At 44.1% G+C, this 22,801-nt stretch overlaps 1 protein-coding gene and 1 pseudogene across 1 annotated transcript in view; both read right to left on the bottom strand.

The window, feature by feature from the left end:
- Nucleotides 1-22,801, bottom strand: part of MPRIP (myosin phosphatase Rho interacting protein) — a 250,666-nt gene that overhangs the window by 114,794 nt on the left and 113,071 nt on the right. The window lies entirely within an intron of this gene.
- LOC102811351 lies at nucleotides 13,108-13,440 on the bottom strand (annotated as a pseudogene).

Raw genomic sequence — 22,801 nt, 5'->3', positions numbered from 1 at the left:
CAGGGGGACATGATTATGTAAGGTATGATTTTCTACCCCTTTCCAGGCTTGTCGAAATTGTCTAGCACGAAGAGTCAAAATCACAATGTATGCCCTCCGTCTGCTTTCTCCAACATGTGGTACCCCGCCACCTCCAACCTCTAACATGGAAGTCCCCCTACTCCAAAATAGGGCCAGGTAAGCTACACTCCTTCAATGCCATGGGCCTGCGGTGGTCAGTTAGTTGTCCTCCGTGGCAGAGCACCCCTGTCATTGTCAGTGGTCACTGAATTAGACCCAATACATGGTAACCTTTATGTAAAACAGAACAAAACAGTGCCTGGTCCTGTGCCACCTTCATAGTTACTAGTATGCTTGAGTCCATCGTCGGAACAATTGTGAAGTGCCTTTCAACCAAGGAGGCTGTTTCACCACTACAATGAACCATAGTCTATTGTGACCCATGAGTTTCACTGGCTGATTTTCAGATCCAGAACACCAGCCCTTTCTTCCTAGTCTGTCTTAGTCTGAAGGCTCCAATAAAACCTGTCCACTATGGGTGACCATGCTGGAATTTGAAATACTAGTGGTATAGCTGCCAGCCTCACAGCAGCACATAAGCCACCACAGTACAGCGAACTGCCCTTAGGTTACACTAAAACATAACCATCCGGAACCACCTATAGACTACATATGCTTTATAAGGACAGCGTAAAGTGGCAAACCTGTTCCTCCTCCCAACAAATACTTCCCTAACATCTACTTCTGTATCAAGGTGACAACAACAAATGTACCGAGTACCTGTGAGGAGCATGACATGCCATTCTGATCCTCACCCTCATCCTGTAGGGACCCAGTCATTTTATAGCTATGGAATGAAGCTCGGAGAGGACAAGGAACCATAAAACGCTCAGTGCCAGGGCCATCCTGTGTCAAAACCCCCAGCCACTGCTGAGTTCCAGGTGCACAGGGCTGGTTTTTCAGGAATGGAAACTAGCTGGAGAGAGAAGGCAGACAAACGTGATACGCTGAACTAGAAAGGCATACTTCTGCTGCCTCTAGCCTAGGCCCACCTGACTGTGAAGCAGACCACACACCTTTGCTGTGGAGCAGCAGTGTAGGGGATGTCATAGGATGCAAACACAAGGGAGCACAGCATTGTAAGGTAGACTGTTGTTGTTGTTGTTGTTGTTGTTAAGTGCCGTTGAGTCGGTTCTAACCCAAAGTGACCCTGAACAGGGTTTCTGAGGCTGTAAATCTTTATGGGAACAGAAAGCCTCCTCTTTCTCCTGCAGAGCACCTGGTAGTTTCGAACTACTGACCTTGCGGTTCGTAGCCCAATTTGAGAATACAAGTTCTAAGCAATGCGTGACAAAAACTGCTCAAGGTCAGCTAGAAGAAGACAGAATTGTAATTCAAGTTTCCACTCCTCACTCCCCACCACTCATCTATCAGTTTGTCGTACTGTGGTGGCATGTTTATTGCTGTATCCTAGAAGCTATGCCATGGGTATTTTAAATACCAGCAGAGTCACCCATGGTGGACAGATTTCAGATGAGCTTCCAGAAGAACACACACAAGGAAGGAGGAGAGACAGACTGCTTCCGAATATTTAGTCACTGAAAACATATGAATAGCAGTGGAACTGTCAGCACCAGAATAATGAATACTGAAACACGATGAAGAGCACCAGAATACTGTCAGATATAATGCCAGAGATGGGCTTGTCAAGTAGAAAAGCATTCAAAATGAGACTGGGGAAGAGCTGCCTCCTCAAAGTAGAGTTGACCGTGATGACGCAACTGGAATAAAGCCTTCAGAACCATCATTTGCTGATGGGACACAACTCAAAATGGAGAGAAACAGCTGTAAACATGCACTAAAAATTGGAACCTAGAATCCACGAAGTATGAATCTAGGAAAATTGGAACTTGTCAAACATGAAATGGAATGCATAACATAAATATCCAAAGCACTAGTGAGCTGAAATGTTCTGGTATTGGCCTTTTTGGATCTGACAATCACATAATTTACTATGCCAGAAATGACAAAACATAGAGGAATGGCACTGCATTCATCATCAAAAAGAACATATCGAGATCTGTCCTGAAGTACAACACTGTCTGTGTTAGAATCCATACGCCTACAGGGAAGACCTGAGTCCTGGTATGGTGCCATAGGATAAGCACTTGACATCAAGGTCAGTTTGAACCACAAGGTCAGAGGTTCAAACTCATCAGTTGCTCCTCAAAAACCCTATACAGGGTTGCTATAGGTTGGAACTGACTCGATGGCACTTAACAACAACAGAGAAGACCAGTTAGTACCACTATTATTCAAATTTATACACCAACGACTAAAGTCAGTGAAGATGAAATTGCAAAATTCTATAAACTTCTTCAGTATGAAATTGATCAAACATGCAATCAAGGTGTATTGATAATTACTGATGATTGGAATGGCAAGGTTGGAAATAAAGACGAAGGATCAGTAGTTGGAAAATATGGTCTTGGTGATAGAACTGAGGCTGGAGATTGTATGGCAGAATTTTCTAAGACCAATGACTTCATTGCAAATACCTTTCTTATACAACATAAAAGACAACTAAACACATGGACCTTACCAGATGGAGGAAAAGCTCCATATCATCAGTCAAAACAAGGCCAGGGACAGACTGTGGATCATCAATTGCTCGTATGCTAGTTCAGGCTGAACCTGATCAAAATTAAAACAAGTCCATGAGAGCCAAAGTATGGTCTTGAATATATTCCACTTGAATTTAGAAATCATCTGAAAAACAGATTTGATGCAATAGACACTAACGACCAAAGACCAGAAGAGTTGTGGGATGACATCAAGAAAATCATACAGGAAAAAAAGCAAAAGGCTATTGAGGAAACAAGAAAGTAGTAAAAGACCAAAACGGATGTCAGAAGAAACTCTGGAACTTCTTCTTCAGCATCGAGGTGATAAAACAAATGGAAGACATGAGGAGGTAAAAGAGCTGAACAGAAAATTTCAAAGGTCAGCTTGAGAAGACAAAGTCAAATATTATAACAAAATGTACAAAGACATGGAATCAGAAAACCAAATGGAAAAAAATGCGCTCAGCCTTTCTCAAGTTTAGGGAAATGAAGAAAAAAATTCAAGCCTCAACTTGAAATACTGAAAAGATGAAAATATTGAAATATTGAAAGAAAGCATAATCTGTTGTTGTTGTTGTGTGATATGGAATTGGTTCCAACTCACAGTGACCCTGTACAGGGGTCTCAAGGCTGTAAATTTTTATGGGAGTAGAAAGCCTCATCTTTCTCCCACAGAACAGCTGGTAGTTTCGAACTGCTGATCTTACGGTTCGCAACCCGATTTGTAACGACTACACTACCAGAGCTCCTTGTTGTTGTTGTCAGGTGCCATTGAGTCAGAACCGACTCATAGTGACTCCATGCACAGCAGAACGAAACAATGTCCGATCCTGGGCCAACCTCACTACTGCCGCCACACTTGACGCCATCAATGATGTCACCTGGCTGACCCATCTCGTTGGGGGTCTTCCTCTTTTTCTCTGACCCGCCACCTTACCCAGCATGACATCCTTCTCCAGCGATTGTTCTCTCCGGACAATGTGTCCAAAGTATGAGAGACGAAGCTTAGCCATCTTGGCCTCCAAGGAGCACTCTGGTTGCACTTCTTCCAAAACAGATCTATTGGTTCTTTTGGTAGTCCATGGCACTTTTAGTATTCTCCTCCAACACCACAACTCAAAGGCATCAATTCTTCTACGATCCTCCTTATTCACTGTCCAGCTTTCACATCCATATGAAGTTATTGAAAACACAATGGCCTGGGTCAGGCGCACCCTAGTCCTCAAGCTGACATCTCTGCTCTTCAACACTTTAAAAAGTTCCAGAGCTCCTTAGACTCACATAAAGACAAGGGCTGTGTGCTGGTGGCCAGGAGGCTGGCTTCCAGAATGTGCTCTTTCCTTGTTTAAACGATTATATATCCCTGCGTGTTTTGTTGTTGTTGTTGTTTTGTACATCAAATGGAAAAAAAGAGAGGGGGTTCTTTATAAAAGAAAAAATCGTTGACATGGGTGATGGGGCAGGCAATATACAACAAGAGGGAGGTTAGCAGAGTAAAGATGTGAGTGGCAGGAGACATAGGGAAGAATGCAGTGGTTAAAATAAATAAAGGTAAATGCTATTAAGTGCTGGTGCATGGAGGAGATTGCAACCATATAATGAAGCAAAGTATATGACTTGTTCAATGTAAAACTGATTATCTGCTCTGTAAACCTTCACTCAATTCACAATAAAAAGTTTAAATTGACAAAAAAAAAAAAAAGATGATGATGATGCAAGGAATGCACAGAATCACTGTACCAAAAAGAAATGGTCGATGATCAACCATTTCAAGAGGTAATATATTATCAAAAGCCACTGATACTGAAGGAGGAAGTCCAAAGTACATTGACAGCATTGACAAAGAACAAGGCACCAGGAACTGATGGGATACAAATTGAAATCTTATAACAAAATGATGCAGCACTGGAGGCATTCACTCATCTATGCCAATAAACTTGGAATACAACTACCTGGACAAATGACTGAAAGAGATCCATATCTGTGCCCATTCCAAAGACAGGAGACCCAACAGATTACAAAAACCATAGGGCAGTATCATTAATATCGCATGCAAGGTAACTTGTTAAAGATAATAAAAAAACAGCTGCAACCATACATCGACAGAATTTCCAGAAGTTCCAGCTGGATTCAGAAGAGGATGTGGAACAAAGGATATCATTGCTGACATCAGATGGATCTTGGCTGAAAGCAGAACATACCAGAAAGATGTTTACCTGTGCTTCATTGACTACATAAAGGCTTTCAATTGTTTGGATCATGACAAGCTATGGACAACATTGTAGAGAATGAATGTTCTGGAACACTTAATTGTGCTCATGAGGAAACTGTACATAGAGCAAGAGGCAGCTTTTCAGACAGAACAAGGGAACACCAAATAATTTAAAATTAGGAGAGGTGTGCACCGTACTTACTCAATTCATATGTTGTACAAACAATCCGAGATGCTGGATTATATGAAGGAAAAACATGGCATCAGTTTTGGAGGAAGACCCATTAACAACCTTTGATAGGCAGATGATATAACTCTGCTTGCTGAAAGCAAAGAAGGCTTAAAAATTTACTGATTAAGATTAAAGACCACAGCCTTTGGTATGGATTGCACTTCAATGTAAAGAAACAAAAATCCTCACCACTGGTCCAATAAACAACATCCATATAAATGGAGAAAAGACTGAAGTTGTCAAAAACTTCATTTTGCTTGGATCAACCATCAACACTCATGGAAGCAGCAGTCAAGAAATCAAATAACATATTACATTAGGCAAATCTGCTGCACAAGACCTCTTAAGACATCTTTAAGGTGTGTTCAAGAGCAAAAATGTCAGTTTGAAGACTAAGGTGAGCCTGACCCAATCGATGGTATTTTCAATAACCTCGTATGTACGCAAAAGTTGGACAGTGAATAAGGAAGACGGTAGAAGAATTGATGCATTTGAGTTATGGTGTTGGATATGAAAAGTACCATGGACTTCTAAAAGAACAAATCCATCTGTGTTGAAAGAAATACAGCCAGCATCCTCCTTGGAAGCCAGAATGGGCAGACTTTGTCTCTCATACTTCAGACATATTCTCAGGAGGGACCAGTCCCTGGAAAAGGATATCATGTTTGGTAGAGTGGAGGGTTGGGACAAAGAAGAGGAAGACCCCCAACGAGATGGATTAGCACAGTGGCAGTAGCAATGAGCTCAAACGTAAGCAATGATTATGAAGTTGGCACAGGACCAGGCAGTGTTTTGTTCTGTTGTGCACAGGATCGCTATGAGTTGGTTTCATAGTGAACTCAACTGCACCTAACAACAACTCCTCACTCCATGTATTTCCTGAAAAACTGCTTGAGGACAGATACAGTCTTTTTAATTTCAATTTGACTGAGTTCATGTGGCTGGGGGGCGGGGGGACTGCTCAGTTTGGGACAAGTTCTAAGCCTAGCCTCGTCCCTGGGCTGACCATACTTTTTCCTGAAAGACTGTCTGTGTTCTGGATAGCTTAGATTTCCCATCAAACTCCCTTTGGGGTAAAGACTGTTAAATCTCCAAGGTGAAGAGCCCCTCCCACTTTCAGAAGGAATAGTCTCATTGGGGATACTGACAATTGAAGTGGGAGAAACGCATGAAGGTCCTTCAGTAAGCAAGTGAGCCAAGCAGGGCCTGTCATTATTTAAACCCTAGAATGTTAATAATTAGGGTTTTTCTGGGTAGTAGGTTTATCTTTTCATCTTTGTGATTTCCTGTTTTAACAAAATTGGTACAACATGTTAATTGGGAAAAATACTTTTAACAGCAACCAATTTTAGGGGCATTTGCTATCTTTCCATACCATCAAATGATTTCCCCTTTCCTCAAGATTACACTCCATTCTTCATGTGTGTTTCTTATTGTTTATATTTTAGCTACAAACACCCTGAGTGGTGTAGAGTTGAGTCGATGCCAACTAGAAACAAATAAACAAAAGCATTTTAGCTATAGGTTTGCGTCACTTTAAGAACTTTGAATAAGAACTTTTTGATTTACAAGACAAGTAATTAGAAGGATGATTTCACACAGGATGAAGTCACCCCTTTTAGCACATTTCAACCTGACTAGTGGCACCTGGAAGCCTCAGCTGGGACCAGGGAGGATGTGGTTCTGGGGGCCAGAGTTTGGGAAGAAGGGGGCACAGAGGGGAGAGGGGTACATCCTAGGGTGTGTCAGGGAACAAGATGAAGACTCCAGAAGCAAATGGCTTCTTTAGTTGGCCCTTCTGGGCCCTTTTGCAAAGCTTGCACTTTTGACATGGTTATTTTTGGGTTTCTGAGTAGGAGTTTTGACAAAAGAAAAGAAAGAAACCCTTCTCACAGTCACAGACTCAGCAGCTCCCTCTGCCCCAGCCCTCCCTCCTTGACGCAGACCCTTGGGTATTCTTTCCCCCACCCCAGCCCACCAGCCTTGTTTCCCCCTCTGCTCCTAAAGAATCCATAAACCTTACTCGCTTACTGGTTTCTTGATGCAGAGTTGGGAAAATGTGGGACTAAATAAAGCCTCAATTAGGCAGGGGCCTAGTGTTTGGATGAAGGGGGACTGAGGCTGTCAGTCAGATCCAGGAGTGTCTGAGAACCACATCAAGGTTGTGGGATTCCCACCTCCTTCTGGGCCTAGCTAACCAGGTATGACTTAGGCCTGGGATCCCAGCTCCAATCCCACATGAAGTGCTGCTCCACGAATGCCACCTGGGCCCTGCATCCACTCTTCCTGCCAGCCTCTCCAGAGCCCCACACTCAGAAAAGGAGCCAAAGAAAGAAAGGGTCCTCACTCTTATCCCCCTTCCTCATATATCCAGGGATCCCTTCCTCAAGAAGGAAATAGGATACTCAGAGAATGGACTTGGACTCAGTAGGGATGGCACTAGCAAAGAACCCTCCAGACTGAATAAAGGCTATTTTTACCCCTTCGACTGTGGAAACTAGCACTTATTTATTCCATATTAAGCTGGGAAGGGGGAATGAGATGAAGATCTTATTTCTGCTCCCAAGTCCAGGGAAGACACAGATTCAGTGAGGAAGAGGCAGCAGGGGGAGACTGAAAGACAATTATAGGGACATGGGAACTGGGCATGGGGGGAGGCTCGAGGGTTGAATTCTGAAAGCCCACGGGTTGTGCAGAGCAGGGTTCTGGGGGCAGAGTCAGGTTGAGGCAGGGGGAGAGCCAGGCTGAGAGGAGAGATCCCTTCAGGTCAGTTATTTTTCCTGCTAGTGTCTGGTCAGGGTCCCCATTTTAAAGAAAGGCAGGCCAATGCTACCTACTCCAGAGGCCTGGGATGACGCAGAATGAGGCAGTGCCATTGTACCCAATGAACACTAGCTGAGTTTCCTTCTCACCTCTCTGCTGCCAGTCTCACCAACCTTTAGCAGAAGGGGGTAAACAAAGAGGAGGAAATGAATGAGAAAGAGAAGGGGGGAGGAGAGAAGGGAGAGAACGAAAAGGAGGAAAGGGAAGAGGAGAGGGAAAGGGGGAGAAGAAAGAGGAGGAAGAGTTGGGAAGGGAGAGTGAGATGAAGAGAGATGAAGAAGAAGAGAGAGGAGGAGGGGGAAAGGAGAGTGCTGCAGAGGGATGCCAGCCTTCCCTCACTCATCGCAAGAAACAAAATAAAACAAATCTGTTGCCAACAAGTCCATTCTGACTCATAGCGACCTTATAGAACAGTAGAACTGTCCCTTATAGAACACTAGAACTTGTGTTCTTTATGGAAGCAGACTGCCACACCTTTCTCCCTCAAAGTTGTTGGTGAGTTCCAAGGGCCAACCTTTTGGTTAGCAGTTGAGTACTTAACCTCTGCAACACCGGGGCTCCTCAGAAGCCCACTGTCATCGAGTTTATTCCAACTCATAGCTATATAAGACAGAACAGAATTGTGCCTTAGGGTTTCCAAAACTACCAATCTTTACGAATGCAGTCAGTCTCATTTTTCTCTCACAGAGCAGCTGGTGGGTTTGAACCGCCAACCCTGTGGGTAGCAGCCCAATGTCCCAGTAGTGCTCTTTCAGAAGAATGAAACTTGGTTTACAATAAAATTGTTTCTAATCTTTAGGCTTCAAATGAGTCAGGCTGCCTTAGCTCTCATATCACAAATATCTTTAAACTTCTGTTGTTATTAAGTGCCATCGAGTCAGTTCTGACCCATAGTGACCCTTACAGGGTTTCCGAGGGTATGAATCTTTACGGGAGTAGAAAGCCTCATCTTTCTCCCACAGAGCGGCTGGTAGTTTCGAACCGCTGACCTTAAGGTTCACAGCCCGATTCGTAACCACTACACTACCAGAGCTCCTTTTAAACTTCTGAGCACCTCTCAAAAAGCACCTCTCTGCAACTAACTGAATACCCACACGAATATGAGTGTAGGATATGAAAAGGGTAAGTGGAGGTAAGGGAGCCCCAGGACACTACCACAGGTCCCAAGAACAAGGCCTAGCAGTGAATACCACTGTGGCCACCACATGTACACCCTTCTCAATGCAGCAGCTCACTTCCAGGAATTCTCACAGAACAGTATAGTAAAAAGGGAACAAAACAACTTCAGTGCCCAGCAGAACTGAAAATATAAATGAAGAAACAGCTGCCTACAGGAGTGCTAGGCAGCTATTCGACTGTGCTTATAAGAATGACATGGAGAACAGTTCCAAAAGAATTTTTTTAATTGAAATATTAGGTTTGTTAAATACTCATAACTGCTGTCGTAAACCACTGAGTCCAGGTTTGAGGCCTCACAGAAGTATGCAGGTACACAACTAAATAAAAGATATTTACCCATTTTTACCTCACAGTTAGAAGATTTAGTGGCCAATTTTGTTTTCTGGTTTTCAAATGTTGCTCTGCTCTCAGTAGTGTCTGCTCCTCCCTCTCTACACTGGCCTGCCTGGTAGCAGTGGCCTATGGCCCATGTCGGTGTGTCTCTCCTCTTGGATCTTCCAGCCCACAGGGATGACTCATGCCTCCATTTTCACGGTTAGACTGCAAGTTCATAGAGGACAGGGAGTGTGTTCTCATCTTCATAACCCCAACAACTAACCCGCCAGAGCACACAACAAGCATGTGACAAGGGAATGGATCTATTCAATCTCTCATGGCTCCCAATGGTCCCCAAGAAGGAGTCATCAGGAAAACATGTGGTGTGGAGAAAAGGAAACTATGTCCAGTGCTGTGACCCTGAGATAAGAATGGGGCTAAGCTCCAGACCTCCCTGGTGGTATTTTTCCAAGGCAGCCAGTTATCAGCTGCAGAACCTGCCAAGCACAAGACAACAAGGGTCTTATTGTTGGTCGCAAGTAGGTAACTGGGCAGACCAGTAAAGAGCCTTATTCACTAAAGGCAGATTAGACAAACTGTCTCCCTCTAACTTTTCTACAACAGCACTCATCAATAACCCTTAGGTTTCTAACCAGAAGAATGTGGAATGATAAAAGTATCTCTTTCTCATTAAATCTTATTGAAGCAGATTACAGATGGTACACATAATTTAGGAGGTGAACACACAAACGTCTCCCGAGAAGCATTCACACACACACACACACACACACCCAAGCACACACACGTGCACATGCAGCATCCATGCTAAGCACATACACATGCACACAAATACACACACACACTCTCTCTCTCTCTCTTTTGCTAAGCACAAAGAGCTACACAGCACAGTATGACCCACACAGGACAAAACAAGGACAGAGCCGAATGGAAAAGAGCCATAGAGGCAGAGGGGTTGGGGGTGGCAGGCACTACTCTCCCTGGGTGTATAACCCAGGCCTGAGGAGGACTTCCAGTTGACCATGCAGACTAAGCATAACCAAGTGTTCAGTTTCCTTCTAAATCCCCCCACAAATGACTATAAAGGAATAATAAAAGGTATAAAGTCTCCAGGATAAAAATAACTGGAGAGGAGGAAGTGGCTGGATAAACGAAAAGTGAGTAAGGCCAGGTAGAGCAGAGAGAGTTTCCTGAGAGGCCAACACAAAGCAGGAGGCACCCCGTCTCTCTGGGAGAAGCAGCGGATGCCTGTGTGGGGAATAGTTTGAGCCCAGGTGCCAGGCAGAGGACCCAAGGGAACTGGGGAGAGAGAACACTGGGTGGGGGCTGTCAGGCACAGAGGAAAGGGAGGGAGGTGGGTGGAAGGCCAAAACACAGGTGAATCCTGAGAAACTCTGGTTCCTGAAAGTTGAACCTCAGCCCCAAGTCACTCTGCTTCCCTTAGCTCCCCTCACACAGGAGAGGAGAGGATCTGGGGAAAGACTCCTGAAACTGACATTCTTCCAAGACTGAACGATGGAAGGATTTGTACCTGGGAGCATTCACGGGTTCCCCAAAAAGCAGTCGGTTCCCTTCCTGACTGTTCCTTTTAAAGGCAATACCTAAAAGACAGCACCCCCCAACTCTACCCAAGACAAACGTATGGTTTTTAATGTCTCATTTAAAAAAAAAAGAACTCACAGCCAAGTATCGTCACTCCTCTGAGGAAAAAACCCAAAATCAAAATAAATAGAATAGGGGAATAAGGAAAAAGTGAGTCAGAGCAGAGACAAGATAAATTTCAAAACAACCAGATTTTGAAGACAAAGTGCTGTACCCATGAAACATGAATAACATGCTATCAGAAAGGAACAAACACAGACCTCTAGAAACTGAGAACACAAAGGCTGAAATAATCCAACAGAAGGTTATAAGATAAGGTTAACCTGAAAGATGCTGAATTGGCATATGTGTTATAAATATATTTACTATTTTAAAAAAATAAAATTAGTGAAATCTCAGACAAGACAAAGTGATGCAGAAAAAGGATAAAAATTAGTCTAGGAAAACAAATAAAAGGGTTTCAGATACAGAGATCAAGGAAAATAGAGCAAGGAAATGATCAAATTTTAAAACACAAGACAACTCTTTGGACTTGAAGGACAGGCTTTTTCATAATGAAAGGGTGGGCAGGATTCTATCTCTACAAAGAAAACATATCCACACCAAGGAAACATCAGAACTCAAGAAATACAAAGAAGTCCCGAGAATTACATTTGTTTATAGAGGATCAGGAATCAGTCCTTGGTACAGCAGTGGTGGCAAAGACAAAGCAATACCTCCCAAACTCCAAACTTCTATAATCAGTTCATTACTCTGGGTGTGATACTGCAGGATACGCATTGGAAGCTTAGCAGTTCAAACCCACCAGCTGCTCCTTGGAAACCCTCTACAGGGTTGTTGTTGTTGTTGTTAAGTGCCGCTGAGTCGGTTCCGACCCATAGCGACCCTGAACAGGGTTTCCGAGGCTGTAAATCTTTACGGGAGCAGAAAACCTCATCTTTCTCCCGCGGAGCAGCTGGTAGCTTTGAACTGCTGACCTTGCGGTTCTCAGCCTGATTCGTAACCACTACGCTACCAGAGCTCCTTTTTTACTGTGAGTCAAAACTGACTTGACCGCATTTAACAATAACAATGATATCAATTCCAGGAGCGTTGGTGGTACAGTGGTGAATTGCTCAGCTGCTAACATAAAAGTCAACAGTTCAAACCCACCAACCACTCCACAGGAGAAAGATGTGGCAGTCTGCTTCCATAAAGACTTACAACCTTGGTAGCTCTGTCTGCTATATCCTATAGGGTCCCTATGAGTCAGTAGGTTTTTGGTCCTCATCTACTATGTGGGTAGGTAGAATGTCATTTTCAAACATGCAAGCAAGGTCTCAAACTTTTCTTCTTTCCTACTTTTCTCAAGATGCTTCCCCAAATGGAGAAGTAAAGAAAAAGGAGCTGGAGGAGGCAGCAGACTAATGTAAGAAACACAGCAGAAGTACACAGTGAATACACAAAAGGATATGGAGTGTGAAAGGCAAAACTCTGTCAGAAAGGTAGAGTTCTGTTAGCAATAATTAAATAGAAAATCAGGAACCTAAAGAATAAAATAGCAATTATTAACTGTAAGGAAAATCACAAGCTGTATGAGAATCACAAATATCAAAGGAAATATACTCAAAGTTCATTAAAGAGCATGGAAGTGGTACAGTTTATATAACGCCATAACAATATTTATATATTCATAATAATTTAAACACAACGGATTTAACGAAAATATTTCCATTACTATACTGGGAGACTGGAAAAAAGATAAGAGAAAACATGAGTTGAGTATGTACCTGCACATGTGTATGCATGCAAGTGTGTCTGTGTAACAATGCAGGTAGGTGAAAGAATTAAATCCTATCCTGTAGTGTACAAAATCAGTATCTTTAAAAACTCCAGAAGCAGCAGTCCATTATATACACAGAGGAGTGGTAAGTAGTTGACTCTGGGGACTAGGACTCAGGAGAAAGGAAGAACAGCACAGAGTGACATACACTGCATGTGAGATATAGGATTTTTTTTTTAAGTATAAAAAGAACCACATTCTCATTTTACTTGAACATAACACAGTGTGGTCAAAAATAACCAACTGTGGAATGGATCTCAAGACCCCATCTGGAAAAACGTCAGGCTTCCAACTTCACTGAATCCGGTACTGAATATGCTTCTTTAAATTCCTCAGCTTCTTCCAAGTCTCCTTCACTTTGTAAAAGCTGCAGAAGGTCAGTATATGCAGCTTCCCACCTGCTCTGGCAATCTGGGATCATCATCCGGGACTATTGCAAGATCTCTGCCTGCCTCTTAATGGCATAATTTTCACCATCTTCAGCCTTCATCTTCTCAATCTTTTCTTCTTATTGTTTTCCTTTTTTTTTTTTTTCATAAATCACTTTTTCTTTGACCAATCACTTCACTATATTGGTTTTGCTTTTGATCTACCTCATATGAGGGTCCGCCATGGCCTTTCGATTGCTGTGGGAAGGAAGGGAGGAGAACTGGGTAACACTAGAGGGAGATGGCACAGAGGAGGCGGTTTTGTTCTGGTAGCTGCCACAACCTTGATATATACATGATTTTAAAAATATGTATAAGTATTATTCTGAAAAAAATAATGCATTTAAAACTCATCTAGCTCAGTTTCAGATATACTCTGGGACAAATACTGAGCTTTAGGGAGAGGAATGGGTACATACATTATGTGATGTCATTAGCTGATGTTGAGATTATGTGATGTCATTAGCTGATGTCTGCCCTGGTAACCCCATTCACAAAGAAACAAAGCGCTGTTGGATCCTGTCCCCTCCCCCCCGCCATAATCCATTACAGATTGGGCCATTATAATCCATAGGGTTTTCAATGGTTGATTTTCTAAAGCAGACTGCCAGGCAGGCCTCTCTCTCATGTCTGTCTTAGTCTGGATGATCTGCTGAAACCTGTTCAGCATTAAAGCAACATGTGAGCTTCCACTGACAGCTGCACGGTATGACGCATGAGCTGGACTGGCTGACACTTAAACTCAAGTCTCTAACATGAAAGGTGACACCTGACCACTAAATCACCACTGTCCTTGTAAATTATGTTTGTTGTTGTCAAGTGCTGTCGAGTTGGTTCCGACTCAAAGCAGACGTGTGTAGGGTTTCTGAGGCTGTAAATCTTTATGGGAGCAGAAAGTCTCCTCTTTCTCCCGCAGAATGGCTAGTAGTTTCAAACTGCTGACCGTGTGATTAGCAGCCCGATCTGTAACCACTATGCTACTAGCGACCCCCCAAAAATGTGATGTGGTCTCAATAAAATGTGATGTGACCCACCCCCACCCAAGTGTCCCCGACCCCACCCCCAGCCTCTCTTGGTCCTCACTAAGACAGCAGTGGAGCTAGTGACAGATTGTGAGCAGAGTGGTATAAGGAAATGGACATTGAATGAGGACCGGCTTCTCCAGACATGAGCTGTAACACCAGCTATAAGGCCTTGGACAGCGCACTTCTATTACGCCAACACAGAGGGTTCTTCGGTAACACAAATAGTTAAGTGCTTACCTACTAGCCAAAAGGTTGGCAGTTCAAACCCACCCACAGTGTACGTATACATGCGGTCCCCATGGTATGAACAGTCTTAATGTCAGCAGTTCACGCCCACCAGTTGTTCCTTCGGAAACCTTATACAGAGACGCTATGAGTCAGAACCAATTCGACAGCACTTAATAACAACGGATGCCTGTGTCTGCTGTTATATAGGAGCACACAATCTCACGAAGGCCCATGACTCGTCAGCATTAACCATACTATATACTACATCATTCTCTTGGACCCTTCAGATACAACTCAAGTATCCCCCTCAATTGCTGTGATCAGGACTTGTGGTATGCTGGTGAGTCTCTCCCTCCCTGAAAATACACTGGAAATCAGGGCCAAGCAGGCATGTCCCTCACACCCAGGTATAAAACAAACCCAACCCACTCACTGTTAAGAGTCTACACACATTAGTCATCTCAGGGAGCTGAGGGTAAAAGGTGACCTAACCCTTTCCTCCACACTGCCACCTCTCTGTGCCAGCCCAGCACATTGAGGACACTCAGACATTTGACAGGGATTAGATAACACAACTACACTCTGCAAAGGGTAAAGCTTATCCTGCTGCCTCAGAGAGTTCTTCAAACATTAACCAGGGGAAACTCCGTAATCCCTGAGCCAAAAGGGTGCCTGAGCCCAGTTCACAGTACAGGAACTGAGCCAAGGCACTCCACCCACAGTGCCTTTGACCTGTGGCTCACTGTGAGAACTCGGCACTGCCCAGAAAACACCATCAAAAGTCAGATGTGAATACAGTGGGCACAGACAGCATTATGATTGGTGCACAACTGAGTTTTGTTTCTGCACTGATCACAGCGGCTAGCTGGTTCCAAAATATGTAGGCAACTACTTGTAGGAAGCATGCCTCATGCTTCGATCCCAACGACAGCCACTGTTTCCTTTTGATAGATGGCTTCATACCACTAATACTCAACAGTAGGCACTGCCTTTCAGCTGGACCCTGACACCACAGAGCACTGATGCAGATATAGAGATCCTCCACTTGTTGACAGGGACGCAGATATACCAGCACCAGTGGGTAATGAAGGAAGAAACACTGAAGAGCAAACAGCCTAGTCTAATGCCCTCTCACTGAAGCAGAGGGACCAACTGAAGCTCTACGAAAGGTTACCTGTGAGGGACACAGGGCAGCTAGAACAGGAACTGGTTGGAGCCTGGTGCAATGCAAGGGATTTTTCTTTATATATGGCCTTTCTAATTATAATTTAGCCAAAAATGTTTGGCTGGGCCACAAATCTCCCAAGGGATTGGTTGATGAATATGCACATTAGGTGGTTGTGGTCTACTGAGGGAATTGGTCAGTTTCTGGTCTACCTGGGAAGACCATGATTTGAAATTGAATGTAAGGACCACAGAGGTTGTGAGGTGGACCTGACTACCATCAAGAAGAGCCTGGAATGGAGTATATTCTTTAGGCCTGGTTTCCCTGGGCTGATACCTCCTAGACCCAAGAGAGACAATGAGACAGAAAGGGAACCTTCTAAAACAGACAAGAGCTGTAACTCTGGAAATGGTATGAAATGGTACAATCCAGAGGCAGCAGTATGAGTAGGGGAATCGCAGAGAGAGAGAAAGAGAAAGAGCGCTGATTAGAGGGGGTGCCTCTGGGGATTTGTCAGCAGAACTAAAGTGTTAAACTAACATTTGTCCAAGCAGGGTAGAGGCCTAAGGAAGGACCATTTTAAGGGTCAAATGTGAACACAGTGGGCACAGCCAGCAGGGTGACTGGTGCTGATCAGAGGCCAACTGGTTCCAAAACTCGTAGATAGCTACCTAGAGGAAGTGAAGGGCTGCCAGCTGGCACAGCTGAGAAGCTGCTGAGCGCTGTCCTAGTCGAAGTTGTCCTGATTGAGGAAGTTGATCCTGATTCCACGTTGTAGCCTGTGACTTCCTAATAAACCACTTAACTGTGAGTATGTCAGTTCTGTGTGGCCACTGCAGTGAATTATGGACCCTAGTAGAGAAGTAGAGAGTGCCACTCAGAAGTCAAGAGAAGTATGATTACTAGGCCTGAGTGCTGACCGGATTCTCACCCTCCTAGCCTCCAAGATGGCTTCTCATCTGCTTTATGATAGGCTGCCTCAGTGTAGTTGGAAGTGGGACACAATGGGGTCTGTATGAAGGCCTTAAAAGCCCCAGTGAATGTCTGATAGTTTCAGCCTCACCCCTCTACTATCTTAATTTCTTCCGCTTGGTGTGAACTTAGCTGGTAATCACATCTTGTATTTTAGAAGTGGCCGCAATGATGAGGTGACAAGTGGCACTTTCCCCCTCATCTCTTCCTGGGGCTAGTTCTTGAACAGAAGTTCAGCTGTCACTTTGAGGGGCTCATCGCAAGGGAGCTAAGTCAGAGGTGATTAGAGTTCCTTGGGCTAATCCCCACACTGGCACTACCTGGGCAAACATTACTTTTTTCTAGTTTCCAATTCCAGTTCTGTCAAACAAGGGGTTGTTCTTTAAGGTCCTCTCCTATGCTAACATTCCAGGATTCTGATTCATCCTCAAAACAGCTGTGGGAAGACAAAGAGATAAAGACTCGGGTTAGGACTGTGCCATCAGGCCTCTCTCAGCTTCTGGGCACTGCTGTGCTCTTTTCCAATCTCCAGGAACTCTTGTCTCAAGCCTAGCAGTGGCACCCATGACTAATGCTAACTTAGCTGAACATTCCAGAGCCCAAAACTAGAGCTGAGTAAAAAGGAAGGCAGATAAAGATGTGACAAGGCAGCCACACACACTGTTCCCACGGAGTCACACCTCTGCTAGGAAGTGGCCCTTCCCCACTGACCCCTGGCCTATTCTAGAGCTACTAGACCTCTTCAGCCCTGCCCAGCACTGTCTTTGCATGGAATCTACCACACAAAGCCATTAGAGACCTTGATTTTAGCACTGTGAGACTGATTCATACTTTTGGCTTCCAAAACTGGAAAAAAATAAATGTGAGAGCCTTAAGCCACGTAGTTTGTGGTATTTATTACAGCAGTCACAGGAAATAAATACACCTACCATGTATTATCAGTGCTAGCAGTCTCCTCCTCCCAGAACGAAACCAGCTTAAATGTGCTCCTTACACACTTTAGGCCCTAGGTTAACAACTGGCAAGGAGGCACTCATCAATGCGCATGTGCCCATGGGCTTCCTAGGCAGGTGTAATGCGGAAGCTACCCTTCAGTGAAATAGTTGCACCCTGACCATCATTTCTGAAATTCCACCACTGGAATTATTTTCTGGGTTAAAGCCTTCTCACCATACAGAACATTCTTTCCCTTTCCTTTCCAAGAAAAGATTCTTCTGAAAAATATATTGTGAAAGGGAGTAAGGCAAAGAGGCAGCAGAGATTAAGACAGGAACGTATAAAAGCTGACAATCCACAATAAAGGCCTTCAATGAATTGGCTCCTCAAACAGTTCTCTGACCAGAAGAGTCCATGGCAGAGACCTGGTCAGGATGGGCAAAACTAGGTGCAAAGACCATGGGGTCCAAATAAGGGCTGAAAGGTGAGGAGGAGGGGAAGGGTCTCTGACATGTCTGTGTATGCACAGGGGTTCACTGGCACCAGTCATTTGGCTTTTATATACATTTTTTCAATCCCAAATATTATCTGTTGCTAAACCCCATAAAATGACTTAGTTCTTTTTTCATCAGTTCTTCCCCTGTTATGATTTACTTTCCTAACCAATTATTTTAACCTGCTCACTTTCCTAATGCCCCAAATCACTGCTCTCTCTTCAGGAGGAAGACATCAATCCATTATCACACATGCTAACTTGATATAGCAAGGAGGCAGCCCTTGCAGAGGGGCCAATCCATGCTCTGATGATAACTGACAGCCTTTCTTCTCAGCAACTTCCTAGGAAACCAGCTCAGGTGTGGGCTACAGAAACCTATCACAAACTCAGGACTACCGCCACCCCTACCATGCTATATCTTCCCACCAAAAGTTGTGTCTAGGGCAAGAGACCTGACAGATGACACTCCAAGTGGATGAATCATGGGTTCTTTTATAACATCTTCTGTAGTTAATTGTGGGTGTCCAGCACACTTCCCCACTTCATCGTTACAAGCAAACTGGGAAAGGCAGCGCAAGGAACGTGAGTATGGATCGAGCTATGGATCACAGGAATTGAATGCAGGCAGGCAGCTGACTGCCACTGTGCTGTTGAAGATACACTACACTGAGCCACTTGCTGACAGCCCAAGTCCACTACATTCTCTCACACTGGCTTTCAATGGGGACATACTCAACAGTGCTTACAATAGAGGCTTGAAGCACCAAAGAGATAGTCAAGGAAGACAGCCGATTCCAGTCTCTCCAACAGCTGATGTGCACCAGTACCCACTGTATGCTGGGGACGTACTATTCATTCCCAGTGTCTAACGGTCAAGTCCCCATCTGCTCACCATCTGCGAGAGGAGAAAGATACGTGCTCTGAAAGCTGTCCTGGGCACAAAGAACATGGGGAGGAGGGAACCGTGTCTACACAGACCAACTGGGAGTGGCGAGCTGTCTTTTCTCAATCATCAAAAAGGGCTAAGGTTGTGTTGTAGTCAACCCACCCACTACCTAACACCTGCTCCCTTCCATCTGACTCGCCTCATCCACTCACTCGGCTTACTCTTAACTAACTCCTTCCTTTACCAAGGCTTACCAAGATTCCAAAATTAGAAGCTCTCACATACCTCTGCTAAACTCCCTTCCCTCTCCATGCACTCCACCAGGAGTCAGGTCCTTGGGAATCTGGATGGCTGCCTCTCCCTATGAACTGAACATCTTCAGGTAGTCTTAGCCACTTCCCTGGCTGGATCTCCTAGTCCACAGATTGGAAGAACTGGGCCCAGTTGCCTCCAGAAAGCCTTCTGACGTTCAGATGAAGGTTCACAATGATCTTCAGGGCCTCACTCTACTCCAGTGCATCCCTAGAATGAACTATGGGTGGCTTCTACCCTCTAGTTGCTCCAGATGTGGAAAATGTCACAAGAACCAGAATACATTGGTTTAGGAGACAAGAAAAGGCTACCACACAGGCAATAACCCTGGCTCTTTCAAAGAGATCTCAGGCCAAACATTTTAACAAGCCCATATCCCCAGGCTTCTCCCCACAAAAGTTACTGAATTTCTTTTCCCACCACCACCCCCAACATATGCTAAGAGGGGCTTAAAGTTTGGATCCCTGTTTCCAGAGAACAGAATCTGTACTTAAAAGTCCCATACTGATAATGTTCCTACATCCACATTTCCTTCTAGTGGGGAAACCCAGAGATGCAAGCACCATAGTCAATTAAACTAAAAAAAGCCACTTGGCACTTGCTACTAATGGCTTTCAGTTTTGCCACTGACCCAACCCTGGGACTTCAGGCCTTGACCATTACTCATAAGTTTCCAGCCCTCCTTGGGTACATCTGGACCCATACTTTGCTAACTCACCTCTAACTTCTAGTAATAACTTAAATCTGACTCAGGGTACTCTGAGGCAAAGTGGCCTGCAGGAAGTGTTCAGAGATTGAACCAGGTCTGGGCCCACCTTCAAATACAGCCTCAGCTCCCAGCCTCTAAAAGCTTATACCTCACCTTCCTCTAGGAATCACAAGACTTTCTCCAACAAAATACAGATTTGCAGTTCAAATTTTATCCTTAATTAATTGCTAAAACACCCCTCTGCTAAGAAGGCAACAATTACCCATAGCTGGCATGATGAAGTTAGAAGGAACTTAGCTAGAGCAAGTCTCATGTCCAGAAGCACCCAAGCTCACATATGGCTTCTGGACATTGAGCTGCACAAACCTGAAAGCCAATAGGCTGCACCTCAGTCCCTCCCCCAACCTCCCCACCCACCACCATTCCCCTTTTGCCTTTCACTCATTCTTCCCAGATCCTCCCAATCACATGCTCCTAAGAATTTACCTAGGAAGTCTTAATATTGTTCAATTGTCAGCCATTTGTAAAGCATTTTAAAACACTATTTTTCAAATATTTTTTAAACATTTATTTTAGAAAAATGGATTAACTAAAAAGTTGACATAAGAACATAAACACGCCTTCCCCAGCAGGCCTATGGAGACCTGACTTCAGGGGGAAAGGCTGTGCACATATGAGACACCTGAGGTGGTCCCGGCTGCCAGAGGAGCTGCCTGGGTTAGCCAGTTGTTAAGTTGCTTGTGCCGTCAAGTCAATTCCAACCCATATTGACCCTGTATAGGGTTTCTGAGGAGCAGCTGGTGAGCTTGAACTGCCCACCTGGCAGTTCAAATGGCTTTGCAGTCTGACATATTAACCCACAGCGCCACACCAGGACTCCACGGGAAGGGAATATTCCACAACTCCAAAGAATTGTATCAGTCTTAAATACCATATTAAGGTATGTGGTGCCTTAAATTTACTTGATATGACTTTTCTACCCAAAGTCTTCTTAATTCCCACCAAGCTATTAGGTGGGACCATGCAAATAAAGTATACAGGACTCTAAGGTTGGACTTTGTTCTCTGGCTAGATTTTAAATGAGCCATCTCAGAAACAGAGACTAAAGACACCAGGGGCCATCAAGAAGGATGAGCATTGTGGGATGTGAGATCCCTATCTAGAAAATGGGTGACAGCAGAGGTGACAACAGTGGTCAGAGGCAGTGGCAAGGAGAGACAACACAGCTGCAGGCTCTAGGCCCATGGACTGAAGCAGAAGCCAAGGGGCCACATGGCTAAGAGGCCAAAGACAAGCGTGAGGCATGCTTTGCAGTCTGGTAGACGAGGCATTCCTGACTGGAGAACTGCTTTGTCCTGAGTTGGTTTTGATCCTAAATTGTACCCTGTTCACTTCCTAATAAACCCCATAATCGTGAGTATTGTTATGAGATCTGTGTGGCTATTACAAAGGAATATCAAATCCAGATGTGAAGCAGAGAGTGCTGTGGGAGGGATGGTAGCTTGTAGGATGGAAACAATGTCTGACTTCTGCTTCATAGGAATCGGCCTTGGTTTGATTTTGAAATTCCCCCTTGAGAAGCCAGGGGAAGTCAGACATGGTTGCCACATGGTTTTTGCAATGATCCACACAAAACTTCACTGAGAAAAGAGGTCAACAACTCACTTGTATAAAAAGACCAAAATAAGCTACTGTAGAGAGAGACCAATGTTTATTAGTAGTGATCAGGGCCAAGTAGGCAGGGGAGCACTGAGTCTCTTACAGTTATGGGAAAATCTCATTAAGAACAATGTTCCAATTTAATGTAATCAATAAAGTGTACCCATGTCAAAATCTGAATTATCAAATGGTGTGTGATATATAGTTTTACAAAAAAGAGAGGGAGCTAGAGCAGTTGCACAGGCTTTTTTTGTTTTTTAACAACAACAACAACAAAAAAAAAAAAACCCCAAAAAAACCAAACTTGGCTCTTAGTTTGGAGGCTTGCAGTCATGATTTCATGACTGATATTGTGTTCATGGCTTCTGTTCAATCTTCCAGTTTGCTGCATAGTGCCTGGGGAGAAAAACTTACAAAGAGTATCCAAGATACAACAATTCGTTTCAATTTCACCTAAAGTAGCAGAGGAAGAGGGACAGTCAGGAAGAAGTGGAGGGAAAATGTACCTAACTGCTTCTGTGAACTAATGCTTCTTCCTTCATGACACCAAAATAATTGGAAGGTGCCTGCCTACCAATACCGAACTTCCTGAACTGCTGACCTTATGGTTTGCAGTCCAGTGCTGATTCTGCAGCGCCACACCAGGAGTCCATTGAGCTGTGTAGAAAAGCTAAAAGGGCAAAACAAGCCCAAAACACAAATAAATAACTTAAAAATACATCACATGGACTGCAGACTTTCTAGCGCCATGGGGGTTGGATGTAGCCCTGAAATTTTTGCCCTGAGATAATCTTTAAAACAAACCAAAAAAGTTCCCTGAAGTTTTCTGAAAACCATAGTTTAGCAACTCAAAAGGTCAGTTAGTGTAAAACTAGTGTAAAACTAGTCAGTTAGTGTAAAACTGCCTTGAGCAGTAAGCAGTATGCTCCTGTAAGAATTATCTATATGGAATCTAGGTGACAACAGCAACCTGAAGATTAGTTAGAGGCAAGGGGGGTGGGGGTGGGGAGGAGCAGTGAGTTTATGTTCCTGAAGAAAAACTAACTCAGAAAAGGAAGCTGAGAACGGCTGCATAACTCAAAGAATATAATCAATGCCACTGAATTGTACGTGTAGAAGTGCTAGAATTGGAGTATATTTTGTTGTATATATTCTCAG

Source organism: Chrysochloris asiatica, unplaced genomic scaffold (assembly GCF_000296735.1).
Source record: "Chrysochloris asiatica unplaced genomic scaffold, ChrAsi1.0 scaffold00356, whole genome shotgun sequence".
NCBI classification, from domain to species: domain Eukaryota; kingdom Metazoa; phylum Chordata; class Mammalia; order Afrosoricida; family Chrysochloridae; genus Chrysochloris; species Chrysochloris asiatica.
The sequence above is the reverse complement of the archived record's forward strand: the minus strand, read 5'-3'. Positions and strand labels throughout refer to the sequence as shown.